The sequence below is a fragment of the Neoarius graeffei genome, chromosome 23 (genome assembly GCF_027579695.1).
Source record: "Neoarius graeffei isolate fNeoGra1 chromosome 23, fNeoGra1.pri, whole genome shotgun sequence".
NCBI classification, from domain to species: Eukaryota; Metazoa; Chordata; class Actinopteri; order Siluriformes; family Ariidae; genus Neoarius; species Neoarius graeffei.
This window is the reverse complement of record NC_083591.1, coordinates 57,742,094-57,767,700: the sequence shown is the minus strand read 5'-3', so window position 1 is coordinate 57,767,700 and position 25,607 is coordinate 57,742,094. Positions and strand designations below refer to the sequence as shown.

General features: G+C 42.8%; 1 protein-coding gene across 5 annotated transcripts in view; it reads left to right on the top strand.

Moving 5' to 3' along the window:
* Positions 1-2,167: 2,167 nt before the first annotated feature.
* The window catches only part of st3gal3b (ST3 beta-galactoside alpha-2,3-sialyltransferase 3b), a 131,545-nt gene continuing 108,105 nt past the window's right edge, over positions 2,168-25,607 (top strand). For all 5 annotated transcript variants that reach the window (XM_060906530.1, XM_060906528.1, XM_060906529.1 and 2 more), the window contains exon 1: positions 2,168-2,416. The gene's annotated coding sequence lies outside the window, so the exon portion shown is untranslated. The remainder of the gene's footprint in view (positions 2,417-25,607) is intronic.

The following is a 25,607-nucleotide window of genomic DNA, read 5'->3' as shown; positions in this document are numbered from 1 at the left end:
CCAAGTATAATATTTTTGTCTCATTTGTTTAACTGGGTTCTCTTTATCTACTTTTAGGACTTGTGTGAAAATCTGATGATGTTTTGGGTCATATTTATACAGAAATATAGAAAATTCTAAAGGGTTCACAAACTTTCAAGCACCACTGTATTTACTTACCTGGGCCAGACTGTAAGCAATACAGAGGATGTGTGTTTTACTGAGCACAGAATAGCTAGTGCGACAGCAAAATTCAATGAGATGAGAGACGTGTTGACAGACTGCAGGGTGGCAATGGCTATTAGAAGAAAAATCCTAGAAGCATGTGCTCATTCAGGACTCATATATGGTACCCAAGCATGGCTACCGAGTGAACAACAAATTGCCAAACTCGAGACATGCTGGTCACAATGTCTGCGAAGTATGGTGAAAGGAGGTTGGCGCAGGAAGGATGACACAGATGATGAGTTCCATTTTGTTTACTCTAATAACGATATTAGAAGGATAACAAAAACAAAACCAATCAGGGACACTATCATTATCCAGCACCTCCAATGGACTGCCCACGTATGTAGGGGCGAGAACCAGAGACTCACGAAAAAGATACTGTTTGCCCTGCCCACAAGACGATATTATAGGGATCCTTGGCAAAAAGTAGCGAACCTGTTAGGCGTGACGATTGACCAAGCGAAGAGGGCAACTCAGTTGAAAAGAGAGTTCAGCAGGCTACTCCAAATGCCCTGCCTCCATGGTGACTAAAGTCACTACAGGAGAACTAACTGTACTGTACTGTGTACACTTAGCAAAAAATATGCAGTCACATTGCAAGATGTAATAAATTCATAAAACATTTTACAGTTCACTCAGACATTTGGGGTGAACATACACTCTCTGTCACCATGAACATGGGATCATGTGGGAATGGTTCATCATGTAGCTTCAGAAGAATTACCTTACCTCCTGACCAGAAATCATCCAAGATCTCTTTGGTGATGTTAAAGTAACTAGCTAATTGAAGATGCTTATTCTGTCAGTACAAATTCCTGGTTTGAGTACATTATGGTTAACTATAATAATGTCTAGGCGGCACGGTGGTGTAGTGGTTAGCGCTGTCGCCTCACAGCAAGAAGGTCCGGGTTCGAGCCCCGTGGCCGGCGAGGGCCTTTCTGTGCGGAGTTTGCATGTTCTCCCCGTGTCCGTGTGGGTTTCCTCCGGGTGCTCCGGTTTCCCCCACAGTCCAAAGACATGCAGGTTAGGTTAACTGGTGACTCTAAATTGACCGTAGGTGTGAATGTGAGTGTGAATGGTTGTCTGTGTCTATGTGTCAGCCCTGTGATGACCTGGCGACTTGTCCAGGGTGTACCCCGCCTTTCGCCCGTAGTCAGCTGGGATAGGCTCCAGCTCGCCTGCGACCCTGTAGAACAGGATAAAGCGGCTAGAGATAATGAGATGAGACATTGATTTTCATGATATCACGTGCTTCTGAATCCTACATCAGCGCTGGTTTGTTTATGAGAAAACGACCTGGTTGCTTTCTGCAAATTTCTTCAACGTTATCATGTAATTATTAAAATGAAGAAGAAACCTTTATTTGTCACATGCACACTTCAAGCACAGTGAAATTCATCCTCTGCATTTAACCCATCTGAAGCAGTGAACACACGCACACACACACCCAGAGCAGTGGGCAGCTACACCAGAGCGCCCGGGGAGCAGTCAGGGGTTCGGTACCTCGCTCAAGGGCACTTCAGCCCCACGTCAACCTAACTGCATGTCTTTGGACTGTGGGGGAAACCGGAGCACCCGGAGGAAACCCACGCGGACACGGGGAGAACATGCAAACTCCACACAGAAAGGCCCTCACCGGACACGGGGCTCGAACCTGGACCTTCTTGCTGTGAGGCGACAGCGCTAACCACTACACCACCGTGCCGCCCAGAGGCGGAACAATTTGCCTCAAATGGCTTGATTTCAACTGGATTTTTCTGGCATTGCGCAAGGTAAAAAAAAAAATGCACAAAATGCAAAATGTGACAGATATTTGACCAAAGTTTAATATAAAATAGGAGAATTACACTGATGTTGCTCCTGAATTTATGCAAGAGTCTCCCTTTAAATGTGTTATGGAGAGATCTGGCAACCATTACTAGTGAGTTAGGGAGGGTGGTTTCCGAAACACACACACACAGAGAGAGAGAGAGAGAGATAGTGAGAGTGTGGTAGCAGTTAAACCGTTATCTTACATTTTGGCTGAAAAGAGAGAAAGAAGCGAAAACATGGAGGCTGAAGGAAAAGGAATAAACACGCCAGCGGCCAGGCTGTTTCTCTGAGGACGGAATCACCAGGTGATCAGCACGGGGGGAATAAAATAAAATAAAATAAATAAAATAAAGGAAAGGAAAAACTCCTGGGTTTACCTGAAGGCAGCTGTGCTGAGGTATGTTCATTCCTTCCCATCGCTTTGCTAATTGAGTTAGCTTCATGTGTCACTTCATCTCCTCAGAGAGAGAGAGAGAGAGAGAGAGAGTCTGATCTCTCACAGCTCCCCGCGTTCAGAAAGGCCGACATGAAAAATGGTGTTGGTTCTCTCTCTCTCTCTCTCTCTCTCTGTCTGTCTGTCCGACCTGTTGTTGGTTGTGAACTCAAACTAACCTGTTCAGCAGCTGAATGCTGTGTGTTCGCAGCCCCTGCGGTGGTTGCGAGCTGGTTTTAGGCCCAACGGCTCAAAATGATTTAAAATGAAGGCATGACTGCCTCACTGAGTCAGCACGGTTCCTCTGGGTCTCACCAGGACTCAGCACGGTTCCTCTGGGTCTCACCAGGACTCAGCACGGTTCCCCTGGGTCTCACCAGGACTCAGCACGGTTCCTCTGGGTCTCACCAGGACTCAGCACGGTTCCTCTGGGTCTCACCAGGACTCAGCACGGTTCCCCTGGGTCTCACCAGGACTCAGCACGGTTCCCCTGGGTCTCACCAGGACTCAGCACGGTTCCTCTGGGTCTCACCAGGACTCAGCACGGTTCCTCTGGGTCTCACCAGGACTCAGCACGGTTCCTCTGGGTCTCACCAGGACTCAGCACGGTTCCCCTGGGTCTCACCAGGACTCAGCACGGTTCCCCTGGGTCTCACCAGGACTCAGCACGGTTCCTCTGGGTCTCACCAGGACTCAGCACGGTTCCCCTGGGTCTCACCAGGACTCAGCACGGTTCCCCTGGGTCTCACCAGGACTCAGCACGGTTCCTCTGGGTCTCCCCAGGACTCGGCGCGGTTCCCCTGGGTCTCCCCAGGACTCGGCGCGGTTCCCCTGGGTCTCCCCAGGACTCGGCGCGGTTCCCCTGGGTCTCCCCAGGACTCGGCGCGGTTCCCCTGGGTCTCCCCAGGACTCGGCGCGGTTCCCCTGGGTCTCCCCAGGACTCGGCGCGGTTCCCCTGGGTCTCCCCAGGACTCGGCGCGGTTCCCCTGGGTCTCCCCAGGACTCGGCGCGGTTCCCCTGGGTCTCCCCAGGACTCGGCGCGGTTCCCCTGGGTCTCCCCAGGACTCGGCGCGGTTCCCCTGGGTCTCCCCAGGACTCGGCGCGGTTCCCCTGGGTCTCCCCAGGACTCGGCGCGGTTCCCCTGGGTCTCCCCAGGACTCGGCGCGGTTCCCCTGGGTCTCCCCAGGACTCGGCGCGGTTCCCCTGGGTCTCCCCAGGACTCGGCGCGGTTCCCCTGGGTCTCCCCAGGACTCGGCGCGGTTCCCCTGGGTCTCCCCAGGACTCGGCGCGGTTCCCCTGGGTCTCCCCAGGACTCGGCGCGGTTCCCTTGGGTCTCCCCAGGGCTCGGCGCGGTTCCCCTGGGTCTCGCCAGGGCTCGGCGCGGTTCCCCTGGGTCTCGCCAGGCTGCTTCAGTGCTCTGGCTCTTCTTCAAGGTTCCCCTTAAACCTGGCAGTCTCCTGTTAGTCTCCCCACATTATCTGTACATAAATTTAACACTGAATTTAATAATCACCTCCTTGTTTGACCTAACCCTAGCCTGGGAAATCCCATGCTGCTTTGCACAATCGTTCCGATCTGAAAAGACAGCATGGAAACTATGGTCTAAAGGCTCGCCTGAGTTAGGGAGCCAATCAGAGAGTGGGGAGGGGTGGGAAGACGGTGACGCGTACTACTCGACAAACGGAAGCTTGTAGTTTATTTGGGACTGTTTACGGATCACATTTAACATGGCGGCGAGTGATACGAACCAAACTTTCGATCAAGCTTTAGACACTGTTCTGAATAGTTTAGAGCAGTAATCGTTCGGTGCCATTGTTTTCCTATTTTTGTTTTGCCTTCTCTTTCTCTTTCCTTCTCTTCTTCGCCTCTTCGTCTTCTTCGTTGCTTTAACTATGTCACCGGGTACAACTGCCATGATTGGCCATGGGCTACGTATACGCCAAATGATAGACATTCGCAACGTCCAATAAACAGCCGTTGACAATCGTAAACCACACCTCCCCTATGAGAAATTCAATAGGCGGATTCCAGACCATATTTCACTTGTGATGTGGTCTGATGATAGCCAGACTAACCTAACCCCCTCTCTCAGCCTCATTTCCCCTGAAATTTACCACACTAACTAGAACAAATCTTCTTTTTAAGGTTGATAATTTCACAATAACAATCAGACTATTCTTTAAGTTCGTTTCTTAAGACACGAACTTAAAGAATAGTTATAATAGTTAGACATAATGAACTTTCACTACATAACAATCAGACTCTGTATATACAGTATGGTCAAAAGTATATGAACCCCAGACCACCACGCTTGTACAGGATGTGGTTCTTCTTGACAAACTCGGAGCAAGTCAAGTTTATTTCTGTAGCGGTTTTAACAATATACACCGTCCCAAAGCAGCTTTACAGAATTTTAATGACCCAAGACGTGAGCTAATTTCATCCCGCTCTATCCCTGATGATGAAGCCTGTGGCGACGGTGGCAAGGAAAAACTCCCTCAGATGACATGTAGAAGAAACCTTGAGAGGAACCAGACTCAAAAGGGAACCCATCCTCATTTGGGCAGCAGCAGACAGCATGACTATAACATTAACAGCTTTAACATAAAGTCAGTTTCGTTGATGTTATAAACTCTTCATTGATGGAAACTTGAGGGCAAAACTGTTCATGACAACTGCAGTCCTAAAGTTAGCAAGTCAACTGTAGTCCTCAGCCATAAAAGCATTACTGTAAGAGTCCAGAGCGTCCTCCAGGTGTGACTTTCAACTGTCCACATGGGGCCGTCCTCCACAGGAGCGATGCGATGAGACTCCAACCAGACACAGGGCACCAGGATGGATCAGGCAGGTCTGAGGAGCAGAAGAGGTTCAGCATCTCGATCCCAGGATTGACCTGTAACTCAGAGGGACAGATTTGGGGAGAAGAGAGAGAAAACACAGGTTGTTAGGTATGCCCAATGTCACCTGAATAAGTAGGAACCGTATACATTTTGCGCTGAGTGCAAGCAGGGACTCTGGCAAAACTAACTATGACAGCATAACTAAAAGGGGAGAGCCAGAAGGTAACACAGGCATGAGGGGCCCCGGGACATAAAGCAGCAGCCACTACACCGTCAACAAACTCGAGTGAGCAAGCGAGTGGGGACTGACAGCATCCATACATCCCAGTTTACCAAAACACTCTGTCTGAGGATCCTCCAGATCTACTCCTTTACCTCATAAACACCATTAACACAAGGCTTGACTAAACAGATCTGTTTTCAGCTGAGACTTAAACGCTGAGACTGTGTCTGGAGCACACGGTTGTATAGAAGGTACTGATTTGCCTTCACCGGAACTGAGATGTCCCTGTACACAAAGCAAGCTCCATGAAGATACGGTGTGTTCGGGTCCAGTCTCACAACATCGATAACTATGACTTTTACCTATACCTGAATTTAGTTCCAGTCTGGGGCAGTCGCACCACAACTATAATCCCCACTATAAGACCGGTTGGTCCTGCCACTCAGGGAAATGTACATTGTTATTGGTTTAAACAATTACCTGATTAGTCAGATGTTTTATCAGATCAGCTCTAGGCCTGGAAAAATTGCCCCAGAAGCAATCTCACTGATATGGATAAACCCAGGCCTGGGCTATAGGTATCGTTATCAGTCTGGTGTGACCACCAACTACGTAAACTGCAGGGGACCGGTTTATTTAGAGTTATCTGTATTGTAGGACTGGGCCTTTAAGGTTGGAGCACAGAGCCCTGATTAAACTCAACCCCACCGAACACCTTTGGGATGAACTGGAACATCAACTGCGCCCCAGACCTCCTCACCAACATCAGTGTCTGATCGCACTGCGTTACATTACAGGCATTTCGTAGATGCCCTTATCAGGAGCAGTTGGGGTTGGGTGCCTTACTCAAGGGCTGGTCCAGGGAATCAAACTGGTAACCGTTTGCTTCCAGAGCTGCTTCTCTGACCATTAGGCCATGGCTTCACTAATGCTCTTGTAGGTGAATGACCATAAATCTCCACAACTACGCTCCACAATCTAGTGGAAAACTTTCCCAGATGAGAAGACTGGAGCTCATTATGAGAGCAAAGTAGGACCAAATCCGGAATGGGATGCTCAACAAAGAACATACAGCTGGGATCATCAGGTGTCCACAAACTTTCAGTCCGTGTAGTGGAAATATAGCTAGAGCTCTATTTCTGTTTAACCAAGCTAACTTCGGTGTTTGCCAACACTAAATTGAACAAACTGTGGATATTGGAGCTAGTTAGCGTTTAAACATATTTAAGACAAAAATTGTTAAGTTTTAGATCAGACTGAAATCCGTGACCAGAGTTCATGGAGTTGTCTGATCTAACTTAACAATTTGTCTGAGAGCTTGTTTTTGGTTGACTTCATAATTTCAGGATTCATCTTATTCACTTGGAATTTAACCTCGGGTTGTGACAAAATCTTAAATTTAACGTAAATAACGTTGATCTCTAAGTGATGCCCGAATAACATTATGCCATTGACCTTCACTGTGCGTTCGTGGAAAACTTAGCTTGCTGATATTTTCGGTTTTACATCACCAAACACCGAGGTGACAGAAAATACTTTCTCTCTTGCTAGCATATTAAAAAGTTCCCACGTGTTCTATTCACCACTTAGCTTGCAAATTTTTTTCTCATAGCAACGAATACGTATTAAGTATAAGTATTCTCACGGCCTGTTTCTTATATTTACCAATTCTCAAGGTAACTTTTAAACTTGGTTACCATTTTCTTCGATATTGTGTAATTGTATGACACAAATTAACACTCAACCACTAATAATAAAAAAAAAAAAGTTAAGTATTATATAAACACAGCGTTCCTGTTAGCTTGTCTTAGTTTGAACGGTTTTGCTAGGAATTGAACTTGAGCGCGCCGTCGTTGAGTTTGATGGCATCGCTATTAGTTGTGAAGTTGTGGATGATTTAGTAAAGCGTATGGTTCACAATATCAATCAGTTTAATTTACTTTGTCTTGTCTCCATGCCGCCGACAAATATCGACCGTTTCAAATGAATATTTATGAGCGCAGGAAGTGGTGGTGTTGTTCCTTGGACGTAGCCTGTTGGTAGTAAAAACAATAGTAGAAAGTAAAATCATTCACACATCTGGTCGGTTGACATTTAAAACTAAAGGCTAACGTGAATTCTGTCCTAAACGAATGAAGGCTTATGTAATATATTTCACAATTAGCTAGCTAACTCACTCAGTGTCTGTTGCGTTTTTCCCTTCCTGCTAGTAGTAAATCTTGGTGAGCATGTTTTCGACAGCGTCAGCGTCAGTCCAGCTTCACCACATGCAGTCCAGATCAGGGCTCTACAGTGCGCACATTTCACTCGCATTTGTGAGCGAATTTTTCGGCATGTGAACAACGAAAAAAAAATGCGCATTCATGTGAGGGCTTCTTGCGGCCGACAATTTCGGAAAGCACTGAGCACAGACGCGACAAGTTTAACATTCTAAAATGTATCAAACGTTAAATTGCAAATTATGTAAATCCAGCGCTGGATAGCCTACCTAATATAGTGTAACGAGTAACGGCCTGTATTGTTGTGTGTGTGTTCTGCCTGCGCCTTGCTCCCTGTCTGTAGTTGCGTGCATTGCCTCTGTCTTGCACTGCGGTGGTTCCCACGGTAGCCGGGGGCTGAAAAAGTTAAATTTTTTTTTTGCCGTTCTGCCATGCTAGTGCGTTTTACCGGGACATGAGATTTCAGCATTTTTATTCTTCTCGGTCTGTAGCTTGAATAAGTTTAGGCTACTGAATAACACTTTCAGTTAAAGTTGAGTCTGGTGCTTTTGTGCTGACGCTACAATAGCCTGCTATCACAATAAATATCCCCCGTAACATTCCCCGTTTTCTACTCATCTTTCTGTGATTGCCCCTCTTTCCGACGGTTGTATGTTGTGGGTGTGGCATTAGGTGGGAAAAGTGCTTTTTAGGGATTCATCAGATCATTCAACTGAGAGATAACCGAGAGCTGGTTCGGACCGAGCTGAGAAATATATTCGCTATGCAGAGAATAACGGCGTTTTTTAAAAGCAATGATGGTGGAAACAAGAATAAAAGAACGGACGAGGAAGAAAGTGTAGTGAAGAAAGCTAGAACGACGGGAGAAGGTGCGGTAAAATTATATAATGAGATGGAAAGCACACGCCCCAGTGCAAACATTTAGATGGGAACATACCGTACAACACAGCAGAAAAACAAATAATATACAGTATATACAAATGGTGCATGTCACAACACAGCAGAAAAACAAAGAATATATAAACAACTGGGCGTGTTGAGGTGCAGATGTTAATTGCACATTAGTTATAGAAACTCAGTTCAGCTACAAAACTCAGGATATTGCACTGTATTTGGTATTGCACTGTATTGGGTATGGATGTAAAAGTGTAGAAATATAAAATATACAAAAGTTATAAAAACTAAAAAGTTGCTGTGTGAGGTTGCACTGTAATAAGTATTGCACTGTATCAGGTAAGTGTGAGAATCTTGTCCTTTTAGGTCCTTGTTGGTGCATTGTTGCACCTGCCAGAAGTGGCGTCAGTCAGTGCGTGTAATTAGCCTTTTTCACATTACGTCACTTGCAGAAGAACCTCACATCCGTTATCAGCCTTTTGAATGGAAGAAGAGGCGGCATGCTAATCTGCTGGCTAACAAGTAGCAACCATAGAAAGTCAATAAACTTCCTTTCCAAAACAAGGCAGATAGGTGACTGGAATGGTCGCTAACAATACGTAATGATAAACAACAATGCGCAATATTATTATCAATCTTATCTGTGAATGACACAGTTTTGTTAACATATGTTGCCGCGGTATACCTCTTCTTCCATTCAAAAGGCTGAAAACGGATATGAGTTCCCCTGCAAGTGACGTAATGTGAAAAAGGCTAATTGTTCAAGGTGGTTATGGCCTGTGGGAAAAAAACTGTTTTTGAGTCTGTTGGTCGTTGCTTTGATGCACCTGTAACGCCTGCCTGAGGGCAGCAAGTCAAAGAACTCAGAGCCAGGGAGGGAGCTGTCCTTGATGATGTTGTTAGCTCTGCTGAGCTCTGCTCTCTGTTTAGCTACTGTTTGTTCATTCATTCAGTTGTTCGTTATTCATTTGTTTGTTCATTCATTCATTCATTCTCAATTGAATTTTGCGTTTTATGCGTTGGTGTGTCTAAGGTTTGCGCTGCAATAAACCTTTAAAATGAAAACCTACTTGTGCCCCCATTTTTTTTCCCTGTGCTCCTAAAATTTTTAACTTAGGAACACGTGTGCTCCTGAAAAAACAAGTTAGTGCAGAGCCCTGTTGCCAACACTAAATTGAACAAACTGTGGATATTGGCGCTAGTTAGCGTTTAAACATATTTAAGACAAAAATTGTTAAGTTTTAGATCAGACTGAAATCCGTGACCAGAGTTCATGGAGTTGTCTGATCTAACTTAACAATTTGTCTGAGAGCTTGTTTTTGGTTGACTTCATAATTTCAGGATTCATCTTATTCACTTGGAATTTAACCTCGGGTTGTGACAAAATCTTAAATTTAACGTAAATAACGTTGATCTCTAAGTGATGCCCGAATAACATTATGCCATTGACCTTCACCGTGCGTTCGTGGAAAACTTAGCTTGCTGATATTTTCGGTTTTACATCACCAAACCCTGAGGTGACAGAAAATACTTTCTCTCTTGCTAGCATATTAAAAAGTTCCCACGTGTTCTATTCACCACTTAGCTTGCAAATTTTTTCTCATAGCAACGAATACGTATTAAGTATAAGTATTCTCACGGCCTGTTTCTTATATTTACCAATTCTCAAGGTAACTTTTAAACTTGGTTACCATTTTCTTCGATATTGTGTAATTGTATGACACAAATTAACACTCAACCACTAATAAAAAAAAAGTTATAAGTATTATATAAACCAGAGGTGGAAAGTAACGAATTACATTACTCGCGTTACTGTACTTGAGTAGCTTTTTTGTGTACTTATACTTTTTCAAGTAATTTTTAAAGAGTGTACTTTTACTTAAGTATGTTTTCTTTTAAGTAGTGTACTTCGGTACATTTTACATCTCAACCGTTACTGAGTAAAAAAAAAAAAGAAATAAATAAAAAATAAAAAAAGGCTAAAACGGAGAAGGGGAAATGCATGGGCGTCGCCACCATTGAATGTGAAGGGGACATGTCCCCCTCACATTTCATAATTCTTCGTTTGGACCCCCCACATTTAACATAAAATATGAGTTCACCCAGCGCTGTTTCTATTGCTTCGTGAAAGAATCCATTCCACTTGATCGATAAGAGAAAACACAGAGCACTGAAAATCCACTCCGGGTTTTCCGGGCGCTCCCTACAACAGCTCACCGCGCGCGAGGGAAGTGAATCTCAGCGCGAGCACAGAAATGTTGGTGCAGCTGCTGGAAAGTGGAGGAGGTGACGTCATCCCCATTGCCACCTCACAATGTCTAGCTTTTGCTAAAACCTTATTCTTTTGTTATCTGCCCTCAAAATTAACCCTAGGACACGTTAAATTAATATTCAACTAAACAGTGAAATAAGCTTAGCCTAACGGGGTATTCTTGGTTGATGATGAATTGTTTGCAGTATTTGCTCCTCCCCAGACACAATGGACATAAGGACATTCTTTACAAAGAAGCGGAAAGTCAGTCAGAATTTCCCCACAGGACAGGTTTTTTGTCCCAATGGAAATGTTAGTGCAGTTAGCTGGCTAGTCAATGTTAGGCGATGTATCAGCTAGCTTAACGTTAGCTATCATTTAATTCAAACCCAGTAGGCCGACCTTACTGTAATGCCAAGAATGAGGTCAAGTCTGCTCTGATGATATTTATTGATTCCTTGTTTTGTCTGGTCTTTGGCAGTTTTCTGGAAAGTAAGATGGGAAATCAGTGTATGGGGAAGGAATAGTAGAGAGGAAAGCGATGGAGAGAGATGGATGTTATTCCAGGTGGATTGTAAAGGAAAGGGGGATAAAAGTTATGAAGTGGTAGAAATTGTAGTGGCACCAATATAAGAAGGAGTTCTATCTATAAATCTATTTGTTATACTAATCTGTAAATGCTACTGTAGTACCACCATTGCATGTAGGTTGACAAAACTGCACTTGTTCATTGTGTGAAGTTATCTTTTATGTGTCGTTGCTTGACCCAGTGTAATTTTGTGTTATGAAGACTGCATGATGCCATGCCATTTTTGTTATGAGTATCACTAAATCGGAAAAAAGTAAAATGCACCCACTAAAGTCACTGCTGGTGGTGAACAAAATCGCACCTGTTCGTTGTGTGAAGTTATTTTTTGTGTGTCACTGTTGCTGGACACAGTGTGATTGTGTGTTATGAAGTTTGCATGATGCCATGTCATGCCTGGTCATTGTGTGAAATTATGAATATTCTTATTTTTAAACATACAGTTGAGTGTCACTATTGCTTGGCCCAGTGGCATGTTGTGTTACATCTAAAACTAAATAGAAAACACAAAATAAAAAGTAAAATGCACCCATAAAGTCATTGTTGGTGATAAATTGTGTCACATTCATCTCATTATCTTAGGCGTAGCGGTTAGGGGTGGCACGGTTCACAAAAGTCGCGGTTCGGTACGTATTGCGGTTTGAGGTCTGCGGTTCGGTACGTATTGCGTTTTTTTTTTTTAAATCTTAAGTACTCTGTATTTGGGCATATAGCCTACTATTTACCTTAAGTAAACATAGTTTAGGATACAGCATTTAAGAGAGGTTAAAATTATAGTTACAATGAAATAATCATGCACAAACTGAGTTTGAGTTGACATAAGCACATTTTATGAACAATCTCTGATGAAAAGCCAGGTAGTATTTTGAAACAGCAAGAGGGAAGACATGGATGATTTCAACAGCTTTTTTATTTACTACAGTATTTATACAAAGTGTCAGGAGTGTTTGCTGCCATGTTGTGGCATCTAGAGGAACCAGGTGTCTTTTGTCACATACAGAGTTTTCATAATTGGAAGAAATAAAAATGAGTTCTTAAAGCTTACTTTTGAACAGATGTGTGTGTTAAAACTTAAACTTTTATGTGGCGACCAACCAACCACCTATATACAAAAACCGAATCAAAAACTCTTCTAATCCCTGAGAGTGAGGATGTATTTTTTCACTTGAAATTAAAGTGCAGTGTTTTGAAACGTATGGCTGGATTTCTTATCTAATCTTAAAGTGCCACTGTATTCTTAGAACGATTTATAACAAAATACACACACAGCCAATATAAAATATTGCAATAAAACCAATCACTGCACTGTTTAAAACAAACCTCCCCTCCCCTCGCCGGAAAAAAAAAAAAAATCTAGTTCGCCCATTATCCTGTGTCATTCTGAGATGCGCAGATAGACAGTAAAGGGAATTCCGAATTCCCTTTACTGTCTATCTGCGCATCTCAGAATGACACAGGATAATGGGCGAACTAGATTTTTTTTTTTTCCGGGCGCCGCAGTACGCCGGAAATCCGGCGCGGCGCCGGAACGCTATCACCCCTGTTCGCGCGAAAGAGAACCACGTGGTTTCATACGGGCATTCGGCTTTTTTTTTTTTGGCGAACGTCTTAAATAGGGGTACCGCGGTTTATACGCGTATTGCACCGCAACATGCGTATCGTATGGTTCGGTTTTTTTCCCATAACCGTGCCAAGCCTAGTAGCGGTGGGTTTAAAAACAGGCTGATGAATATATGGACTAGTTGAATGAGGACTTATTGTTGAAAATTAATTAAAAATTTCTGGCGGAGGACCCCCCGCCAGTGTGTCCCCCCCACATTAAAAATGCTTCTGATGCCCCTGGGGAAATGCGTTCTGGAAATGAATCACGGGAAGGACAGTTGTCGCGCGTGCGAGTCTCACACAGATGATGGCAGACATGCACCGGCGCTTTAAGGGGGGGCGGCATCGGGGGGCTCAAACCCCTGGGCCACAGCCAATCAGGGGCCTTGTAATATTAATAAAATAATAAACTGTCGGAATCGTGGGCCTACATTAATGTACGGATAGAAATAAGGTTAGAAATAAATGAGCGCACAGTAGCCTGCTGTAAGAGACATGGTGGATGTGGTTCGCGAAACGAACACCCACAACTGGACCAGAATAAAATGTAACAAAATGTAACGTCACGTACGAAAGCGCGCCAAAGACTGCAGACTACTGAGACACAAATTTAGAGGCTTTGAAAGATGAAGCGTTCACATGTTAGCGGGGCGCATAAAAGGAAAAAAAGAGAGAGATGCAGGTAATGATAGAATCGTTGCCTAAAGTCACAGACTTTTTTAAGGTAAGGATCACCAATCTGTTCAGAATATCAGCTACTTATCAGTTATCAGCCTACAGCAGCTAGGCTATGTGCAGCTAGGCTAGATATGCTATGATCTGTCCAACAGTAAAATAAATCAGTTGTGATTTGAATACGTGTCGTGTGATTTGAGTTATAATCCTGTTAGTATAATAGCATATTTCGATGGGGATAATAAAATGTCTAAAACGGCATCTACTGAAGAAATTGATGAAAAGATTGTAGCCTATAATGTTCACAGTTGGGGCAGCAGACAGAGTAAGCATACTGAGGGGAATAGCAATACAAAGCTAGCGCAGATCCACATTTCTCGCTAGCTGTGTTGGGTGTGTTGTTAACCCGTGTGGATTTAAGTGAAATACTTGAGAAGTTCTGTGGTCAAGACAGCGTTTTAAGGTAAGGACGCTTGATTATTAATGTTTGCCCGCCGTGGCTTGTTGTTGACGAAAGGCCCACACGATTTTGCCTTATGCAGCTACTGCTAGCGTCATGCTTTGAACTAGGTTAAGCTCATTTGCGCTAAAGGATGGGTTTATTGAAGGACTTTGATGTAGCTAGTTTCTTTTTAAAAAATCGTATGCTCAAAACAGTATGCCCGTGTTCATCATGTTTAACTTTTTTCTTGATGGAGTGCGTGAAATATTGTTGCAAGTGGTATTTCGATGCAGTCATGTCAAAAAGGCAGTTGAATGCACGGTCTTATTCAAGGAGAAGGAAGACTTGCATGATGCTTGAACATAGATCGGTAAAATAGACCCTAGTAGGACTTGGTTTCGTGTATTTCGGTCTGTAGAGTTATGAGTTTGGCCGCTGTCCATGGTGTTTACGTTTCATGTGGCCGCCGAGCCAAGTATCATCATCATCATGTTCCCCTGTCAAAAGTTAAACTCTCTAGGGGTGCTTCTGCTGTAGCAGTTGCAGCAGTTGCTCAAAGTTTGATTTGTCCATCATCGTACGTCTTATCTGTTGGGTGTCTATGCCCAGCAGATTTTCCCATTTCGTCCATTTGTAACCATTTTTGTCAAACAGGAGCTGCTTTTGCACTTGGTTATTGCCCATCCGGCAAACGTGAGCAATATATTTTAGTTGTTGTACGTAGCAGGATAGTTTTATATCCTGGGTTCCTGTCAGTTTCCGGAGGTCAGCATTGGACATCTTGTAGCTCCAGTCTATATCTTCATTTGTAGTGTTCTTTTGGTCAGGGGCATTCTTTCGTTTATATCCACCTTTAATCATTTTCCTTAGGAAGCCGTGCCACACTACCTCGATTTTGTGAATTTCACTGGATGATAGTTGCCATGCCTGTGTGCTGTACAGGAGACGAGATCGAACGCATGCCACTAGGAACTTTATACGGGTTTTTAGTAGTATTCGGTGGTCGGTTAGAACGTGTTTCAATTCATTCCATTTCATGAATGCAGCACTTATCCTAGCATGCAGGAAGTGTGAGGATTCATCACAGTTGCTGACATTATAACCAAGATATTTAAAGGTGCGGACGTTTTTAATATTAGTGCCGCCAAGGGAAATGATACTTGGTTTGCATTTGATATCCTCATTGATGTTAAAAGCCATTGTTTCTGTTTTGACATATGATATTTGTAAACCAAAGCGGGTGTAGGTCTTATCATACAACTGAAGAGTATTCTGAAGCTCCTCGATGGATCCAGCGAGTATGGCCTGATCATCTGCGTATAGAATCTCTGTTATTCAACCCTCTCCTGATGCTCGTGCTTTCGTACGCATTTCTCTTGTGGATACCTCATTTGGAATGCAATATCTGAACTTGAAGCCTGTATCTGGGTACAGTTTTGATATCTCATGCTGTGCAATCCTGACAACAAAGTCCATATAGATATTTAAAAACTGATGGCGATTCTAGGGCACCTTGTCTTGCAGTGAATGTTTGTTTTCATGCCGCCAAGCTATTTTTATGTATTTTATTTTTTAAAAGGACTTGTCTGTAGGTGTGTGTGTTTTATGTTTACAACACATAGGTCTACATTAGCGCACGTGCGCTTGTGTGGTTATCTCTGGCCACGCCCCTGCGTGAAAGTTACGCAGTATCACTGTCCTGTCCGTGGTAATAATCAGAACCGGCTCTGTAATGATAATGCGCGCGTTCTTCTCTCCCTCTGTGGTCGGATGTGTTGAGCGATGTGAGCGTGGGCCTTGCGCAGCTACGCTGAGCCAAACGTAACCTATCATAGACTTCTAGGCTAATTACGCGCTTACACTGTAAATGCTTGACACGTATTGCAAATAAAATAAGTGTTTTCCTGGCCAACGGTAAGGGTAGGGTTGACAGGTAGCCTATGAGGGGCCTAGCCCCTGGGCCACGGGTGTTGATAAAGCGCCCCTGCGGACATGGAGGAGACCGAGGAACCTGTGGTGGACGACCCTGCAGAAAACGCAATTTCTTCCAGTAATGAAGTGCACCCCTGGCCCTACATACGTGATCACTTCAGCTTCGTAGAGAAAAGGGGTGACAGTTTCATTATGCAATGCAGATTGTGTGCCCAAGAAGACAACCATTGCGGCATACAAAAATTCGATGTCTAATCTGCGCAAGCATGTTGAGGTAAGTATTGTCATTGGCATCATAATCACGGGCGCAGGTAGAGGGTGGGACGGGTGGGATTCGTCCCACCCAGATTTAAATTCACCTCGTTCGGTCCCCCCCACTTATAGGGAGGAAAAACCGTCTATGCTGTCTTTCTTTGCATAAGGCAAACCTCACGGAAAAATCAAAAGACTAATTACCATTCGGTTTATTGAGGTGCACAGCAGTGTATACATAGTTGCAACAACTCACATAAAACAAAACAAAGACTGATATTCGGTTGGTTGAGCTGCGCAGACTGCGCAGGTTTCGAGCTTGAGCTTGGTTGCTATGGTTATCCACAACAAGTTTGACAGGCATATCGGGGTTGGGGTTGGTTTGCTGGCAGCTTTGTCCCCCCAGTTTTTTGTCCCCCCCCAGTTCAAAAAACGTATCTGCGCCCCTGATCATAATGTTTCCTTTCCATAGTAAAACCGACAATAGGCTGGTTATATTCCAAAAATAGTGGATGGCATTGCTAATGTTGAAGTAGCAACCTGTTGGTACTGTAACATAACGGTAACTAGTCTGTTATTCGGTTGGCTAATCATGCAAGCAAGTTAGCTCGCCAACCTGACGTGATCAGTCCTCCTACCATTCTACATCCAACAGGCCAGAAAGGAATACTAAGCAAAACAAATAATGTTTGAATTGAATTGTTCAATAACACACAGTGCACACAGGCAAGCTACGAGATTTCGGTGCAACATTTCACTTTCATATTTCGTGTACAATGCTTTGTGTGTGGTCAGGGCGATGTAAACGACATGACTGTGTGTATTGACCGTTTTTGTTTGTCTCAGTTTTAATGCAGCATTATCCTAAGCATTCAATTTGATACACTTCCTTTAAATAAAACATCTGGGTTGAGATGGACATATATCCTTGTTTCCTCTTCTTTTTCATTTTTGCACAACACAATGGAGGCAGAAAACACCCATTGTTAAAAGTAACGTTTTACTTTTACTCAAAGTACATTTTAAATGATCTACTTTTTACTTTTACTTGAGTAGGTTTTTTGTCTGGTAACTTTACTTGTACTTAAGTAAAATTTCATCAGAGTAACAGTACTTGTACTTGAGTATAATATTTTAGTACTCTTTCCACCTCTGATATAAACACAGCGTTCCTGTTAGCTTGTCTTAGTTTGAACGGTTTTGCTAGGAATTGAACTTGAACGCACCGTCGTTGAGTTTGATGGCATCGCTATTAGTTGTGAAGTTGTGGATGATTTAGTAAAGCGTATGGTTCACAATATCAATCAGTTTAATTTACTTTGTCTTGTCTCCATGCCGCCGACAAATATCGACCGTTTCAAATGAATATTTATGAGCGCAGGAAGTGGTGGTGTTGTTCCTTGGACGTAGCCTGTTGGTAGTAAAAACAATAGTAGAAAGTAAAGTCATTCACACATCTGGTCGGTTGACATTTAAAACTAAAGGCTAACGTGAATTCTGTCCTAAACGAATGAAGGCTTATGTAATATATGAGCAATTCCATGTAAATGTCAACCTCACAGGAGATCCCAAATTTCAAACTAAATAAATAAACAAATAAATAAATACATACATAAATAAATATTTTGATCACCTAATGTCACTGTCAGTCTTTCTTTCTTATAATGTAAAACCCAAGCTAAAATCAACTTTGATCATGTACAATTCTATATTATTGCCACAAGCCACAATGAGCAATTCCAGCGTTATGGACGTGACACTTGAACTCAAAATGGCAACAAATGACCCAGTGCATGTTTTATTGTCTCCCAGTATTTAAACAGGTGTTGCATATTTTAAGGCTGTACCATACTGGAGAAGTGATAGAACAAGAACAATTCCCATAGTACATCTAGGGCATGCCAGAAAATGCCAATAAAAGATGCGTTATGGATGTGACAGAAAAAGTATCACTTTTCTTGGGTGACTGTACATTTTTATCAAACTCTGTGAAATTGTAAACCTAATGTCGAAATGGAGATATCCATTTGATAGAGGGGTCCAAGGTGAATATTAAAAAATCTTTGTTTAAAATATTTTGTATTTCATGCAGAGTTTCGGAAGGAAAAGTCAGCGTTATGGATGTAACGAAATTCCGTTATGGATGTGACGCGTCTGAAATAGACATGGCATATGTTTAGAAAATCAGCAATTTAACCACCATAACCCTTTGAAAAACTCTCTAAATATCAGCTAAAACTATCAAAGTTCTTAAATAATATTTAGGATGGCTATTGTTTTGCTGTTTTGTGGATTTTAGCATTATTTCACAATTAGCTAGCTAACTCACTCAGTGTCTGTTGCGTTTTTCCCTTCCTGCTAGTAGTAAATCTTGGTGAGCATGTTTTCGACAGCGTCAGCGTCAGTCCAGCTTCACCACATGCAGTCCAGATGCCGTGTGCATTACTGTAGTGAATATTTCACACCTTTCCTCGAGGGTAGTCAGTAGATATCAAATAGTTGGGAGAGTCATAAATTATGAGCTAGTTGTTTTGCTTTGTCAGGTTTACTTTCAAAGATGGCGCAACTTGAAATTATTTCAGAACATGCATCCGAGAACCTGTGATCTGCGCGTGTGTCCTGTTGTCCCTCAGCTAGTTACCTGTCCACTTCCGCTAGTAATGACATGCTGTTTAGTGCAGTAGGATGTGATTTGAGGTACAGCCCGAGTATTTACAACTCAAACAATATAATTATCTGGTGTCGTCATTATACGGCTGCACAAAAGTGTTGTTTTGGGTTTTTGTTTGGGAGAGGGGCGACTTTATGCACATCAGTATATCATTAAAAATGAGCTCGCTCGCATTACTGTCAGCGACGAGACCACGCCCTTCACTGACCCTGCAGCAATCTGACTTTGTGTCGTCTGTGTATTTTGTTATCTGATCTGTGTACTACTTTGGAATCTGGTTTGTTTTATGGGCTTTATCGTGTTTTAACTAATAAGCTAAAGGCCAGTTAAGCAATAATAATTTAAGTGATGAATGAATGATGATAATTTAAGAACATAGAAAAGAGTTCCATGTTCTAAATCTTATGATGCAACATCACTGACTGTGTATACCTCAGTTTCGAGTCAGAACACGGTGGAAGCAACGCAGTCTTTGGACCGTGCGCCAGACCTTGTGATTGACCTTGTTGTTTTTAAGTAAACATTTTAGAAAGACAAGGGAAGTTGTCATGTCTCGTCGCTCGCGTGGAAAAAGAGTGTTTTTTCGACTGACTCTAGAAATGGTACAGTAACCAAGGAAGAGCTAACGGAGTGCCATTACACTAATATTTGCTGGCTCTGTATGAACCTTGATTCAAACGACGTGAATCGCTACTTTCTTTTTCTGTGCATATGTGCAATATTAAAAAATAGAATATAATGTTATTTATAAATGGAACGACCTCTATTTTCAGGAACTGGTAAGAAGCAGGGCGAATTGCAAACTTTTATTAAATTATTTATATTTAAGTTATTCCACGAAATCGAGTCGTACATGAGCTGATAGGTGACGAGGCGCGTAGCACCGAGTTGTCTATAATCCATGTATGACGAGATTGAGTGGAATAACTGTTTTATTCTCTCCACATTCACTGGATTTTGAGAAACGGAGCATTTTTATTTTTTGCAAATTTGATAAACAATAACTTTATACAAAAGTATAATTTCTGCTTCGAATGTAAACAAACTGGTGAAATGACGGGAGCAATTTGTGAAAAATGTGATGATAATTCTTGAAAAATGAAAAAAGATACTTTCATTCCATATATATATTTTTTTGCTTTTTTATTTTTTGGGGTTTTGTTTTCGAGTAGTGTTTTTATTTCGTCCTCTGTTGGTTCAGCAACACGCGCCGCCATTTTGTTTTTCTTCTTTAGGTTTTTTTTTTTATCAGTTGGCAAACCAACTTAAAGGTGCATTACTGCCACCGACTGGGCTGGAGTGTGGAACAGGAGATACTGGGGGGGAAAAAACTATATTCTTTTATTTAGCTATTTCTGTTTCTTTTAAATACTTGATAACAAAGTGTTATATCTGACTTGATGTGCGCCGCCATTTTGTTTTCCTCTACTCATGGAATATGAGCTGATATCCTAGTAGTACAGTAGCTAATCAGAGTGCGCGATCGCTCATATCCAGTGAGTGTGGATAGAATAATTACGTGTATATATATCGTTTTGATGATATAAAGTAAAATGCCTGATAATTTCGTCCGTCCATCTGTCTGTCTGTCTCTCTGCTCGGAAGTGCAGCGTCTCCATCGCAGTTGGCTGAGTGTGTGTTCAACGAATTTGGAATTCTCGCTGTAACCAGCAGATGAAGTGATTTAGATCTTGGACTTGATCCAGACAAGGTCACGGCAAGGCCAAGTGTCTGAAATCGTTTTTCATTAATAGCTTCCTTTATGTTTGAAGTGTATTTTAAGGCTGCGTCTGGCCTGCTAATCAGGACTAGACTTCTTGTTTGGTTAAAGTGTTCCTGTTTGACTATTAAAAAGCTCTTTGTACTCAGGATGTGTATCATTAACATTTCTTAACAGTACTACTTGTCTTACCCATACTGCTTATTGATCCGGTACTTTAATGGTACTCTTATTGGTACCGTTACAGCGTCTGTGTGTAATGGACCGTGCTCGTGCACAGCTCTCGTGCTGCTGTGGCAGATCACTGACATTTTGCACACTTTGTGATCATTTGACCTACTGCCATACTTCCGAAGTGTTGGGTCTTTGCAAACTTTCACACTGAATCTCTTTTACTGCTGAGTCGGACTCTGCTGTAGGCAGCACGACGTTTTAATTTAAAACCCGTAGCGTTGACCGGAGCCGACCAGCACCTGGAGAGGTAAACGACTAACATTTTACAAGTCGAACCTTTTCATCAGCTTTGGAACAAGGTTCTTTTTTTTTTTTTTGCAGTTATAGTCACAACCCATGAGGTCATAATGAGGTTGTTTGTTTACGCGTGCATGAGTAACACGATTGGTTCAACATTCCATGATGTTTCAGGTTTCATCGTGGTTATTTATTTAGCAGAACTAAACATTTTGCGTTTCTGATGTCGAAGGCCAGCGAGTGGTGGCTTTTGTGTTGTCTTTGGCGCTCATTAAGGCCAAGTTTACATTAGACCGTATCTGTCTCGTTTTCTTCGCGGATGCACTGTCCGTTTACATTAAAACGCCTGGAAACGGGAATCCGCCAGGGTCCACGTATTCAATCCAGATCGTATTTGATCCGGTGCTGTGTAAACATTGAGAATACGCGGATACGCTGTGCTGAGCTCTAGCTGGCATCGTCATTGGACAACGTCACTGTGACATCCACCTTCCTGATTCGCTGGCGTTGGTCATGTGACGCGACTGCTGAAAAACGGCGCGGACTTCCGCCTTGTATCACCTTTCATTAAAGAGTATAAAAGTATGAAAATACTGCAAATACTGATGCAAATACTGCCCATTGTGTAGTTATGATGGTCTTTAGGCTTGCCATCCTTCCACTTGCAAGTGGTAAGTGACTTGCGCACAGCGGCTCAGTCCCGAATCACTGCTCGTGCGCTTCACTCGCGCGCTCTGTGAGCTGCGCAGGGCCGGAGTGCGCACCCTCCAGAGGGCACTCGCTGTTCAGGGCGGAGTGATTTGGAGCGCAGCCGCTGAGGAGGAAGCGATGAGCTGCACTGACACATTTCAACTTGCGTGCCGAATTAGTCATGTGATTAGCGTATCCGTGTATTGGCGTTGCTGTGTGCACGCGAATCGTGTATTGGCGTTGCTGTGTGCACGCTAATCGTTTTTAAAAACGTTAATCTGATGATCCGCTGATACGGTCTAATGTAAACCCCACCTAAATGAGCAGCTCGTCGCCTTTAACGCTCTCAGATCCTCTGTGAACTTTCTCTTCTTCTTCGCCCAGCTCAGTAATGCTTGTCATCTGTGTGTGTGTTATTGATGATGTTATTGGGTTTCTTTTTTTCTCCAGCAAATGGTTTACCACAAACCTCATCATAAAACAAACAAACCGTTATTTCCATGTAGTTTGCTCTTGTATTAGAGTTGAAGCACACTCCCAGGCACGTACACGTACTGTCATGTGTACTTGTGTTTTATGCCCCAGATCGGGGGAGGGGTGTTTATTTAAACTGCAGTATGATCAGAATTTCCAAGCTGCATGTTAACCCTTTTAAAATAACTGTTTTGTATTTCTTTAGTTTTGTACCGAAGTTGTGCCGCTGTGCCGTACAGAAAGCTTACAGCTACCAGGTTAGCACTGAACTGCACACTCCTGAGCATCATTATTAGTGTATCTCAAACACAGAGGGTTTAATAAATGTTTTTATTTTTTTCGCGGTCCGGTTTCCATCAAATCCTGCGCTCTGATTGGCTGGCGAGCGGGTCCATATCCTACGGTACGGACCTCTGGCGACTCGCTCGTTCACAACAACAACAAACATGGTAGCAATTTTTTAAAGATTTTTTTGGGGGCTTTTTTCACCTTTATTGGATAGGACAGTGTAGAGACAGGACAGGAAATGAGTGGGAGAGAGAGAGACGGGGAGGGATTGGGAAATGACCTCGGGTCAGAATCGAACCCGGGTCCCCGGATTTATGGTATGGCACCTTAGCCACCTGAGCCATGACACCCCCATGGTAGCAATTTTTGTCAGCATTTATTTTCACATTTCTCAGGAGAACAGCATTAATTTTACAGCATGGATAGCGATAACGACAGGGTTCACAGCGAAAGCGAGTTTTACTCCCCTGAGGAAGAAGAAATAAAAGAAAACATTTCAGGAGAAAGCTAAAAACCTCTAACTGTTACTAACGCCGAGCAAAAACATGGCTGAATCCTGAATGACTCTTATTTGTATAAATAGGGGACTACATAGGCGGCAAAATGTAGTTTTTTTTCCCTGCCATGGAAGTGCACTTGTATACCGAGGAGGAAGCCATTTGCATTACAGCCGTGAATGAGGATTCAAAATGGCGGCGCGGCTCGGTTTTCCCTTTCGGGCGCTCTCGTTTTCTGTTAGAATTTGGTAAAGAAAAAAAAAAATTATTTACCAGCTTAAGGTCGGTCCGTATGGTGAAATACCGTGACCTCGGCCCAGAGGGCCTCGCTCAGTACTTTCAAGACCTCGGTCACAGTATTTCACCATACGGACCTCCCAGCTGGTCAATAACACACACATCTCTTCAGAAAGCCTAAGCGAAGCTAATAAAACATTTCTACTTACCTGTTTTGTCAAAGGCATTGTGTACGTTGAACTATATTCTCATTCCATAATGAGCATTTATGTATAAAACGCTGAGTCATGCTAATATCGGGAAATAATCAATGATGTAGTTACTATTACAACCCCAAAGCTTTTTATTCCTCTTATACCACAGCTGGTTTGCTAATGATTACTAAAAAACAAAACACTTTTTATAGTTACATTTAACGTTTCATGAAACAATTCGGTTCCTGTTCGTAAACTCATCTGTGCTGCAAAGTTACAGCTTTATCACTGACACTGGAGACTCCTTCCATACATTACATAAACATCAACAGTCCGTTTCTGCGGAGCTGCCGCTCTGCGACTTCCTGTGAACCAGCTGTTACGATAGAAACGATAACCATGGGTTTTCCCAAAGCGTTTTAGCGTATCGGGCCTGATGCGCTTGCTCTGCCTGCCGATACGCTTAGTCGCTTTAGCTAAAATCCGATACGCTTAGATTTATACTGATGCGTTAAATTTCCTACCCACAAGTAACGAGATACATAGGAGAGCAAATAACAGATCCATTTACATATTGATTTGATATTTGTGTCAAACAAGCGCTCTTTTTTCCAATGTTTGTGTTGATTCTGTCAAAGTAATATGTCCGCGTGTTATGATGTAAACAAACTGTAATCTGTTGGCTGCGTCAAGATCACGTGTTCAAACCGTCCAATAAAAATATCGAAAGAAAACATCAGACATCCCGGAAGTTTCTGATTCATTATAAGCGATCTCATTGGCTGCCGATGTCGTCCTCCACCAGACGGACAAAGCCGACTGATTTTAAATCGCAGAAGTTTGACCAAGTCTATTATCATTCATGAACGTGTTTCTAAGTACATAATCTTTCTGTAAACTTAAATGTATGAATTAAGTTTTCTTTTCCTTTAAATGTTTTAATCTTAATCTAGTCCATTTAATAAAGTGCCAAAATTTAAACTTTATAATATGCAGCTGCCTTACTTTTCATTTCAGTGCATCTTAGTTCTACATATATTACGGTAATTGCATCAGAAACATTCTAAATCATTACAGTTATAGTAATACAGCAACTTATTTTAAGGTGGCAGGTCTTCGGTTCAGATCCCTTTGCGATCAACAGGAGGTCATGATGATCGATTCTCTTCATTGGATTGCATAAGATGGAGCAAACCACTGGTCATGCACATTTTTGTTACAACACGACTTGATCAGAGATAATTAAGGGATCCTGTAGATTTTCAGTCGATCGTAGACCTCAGTAATCGATAACAAAACAGTTTAACTTGCATGTTGAACTTTAAGGTGAAATTTCAAATGTGTTTACATTAATACTATTTAGGTCAGAAATCATTGAAACACTGTTAAAATCCATCCTATAATCACGCGTCTAAAACCTCAGAGACCCTGAAAACGCACCTGAGAGCATTATTTAAAAAAAAAAAAAAATTTTCCGGGGGGCCGCATGCCCCCGAACCCCCCAGTTTCATTTTGCGCTGTTGGCGCTCAATTGTCTGTGTATTATCATGCCAGAATTTAGGGCTTTAATTTTTTTTCTGGGGAAAACACTGGATAACGGATCAGAACGTACGCGTTATGCATTATAATCCCGTGCTACTCTCAGGATACATCCACACGACAACGGCAACGAGATTTTTTTTTTTTTTTTAGCGGGTAAAAAAAATATCGCGTCCACATGGGCAATGATCAGTAAAATATCAGGTTCATATGGCAACGCAACGCTTGCTGAAAACGATGCAATACACATGCCACACCTCTACGTGCGCTGTAAGACGGTCCCATCGGAGACACCAGGACAATAGAAGAAGTAGGACGCATGCGCATAAACCCCTTCCTCTACCTGGCGTGAATGAGTGAGTGCTGCTTGTTCTAGTCATGTGGTTGTGACGTCATCGTAAACAAATCCGTTCTACTCATCCAGATGACTTCACAACGGCGCCTTTGCCAGATTTTTC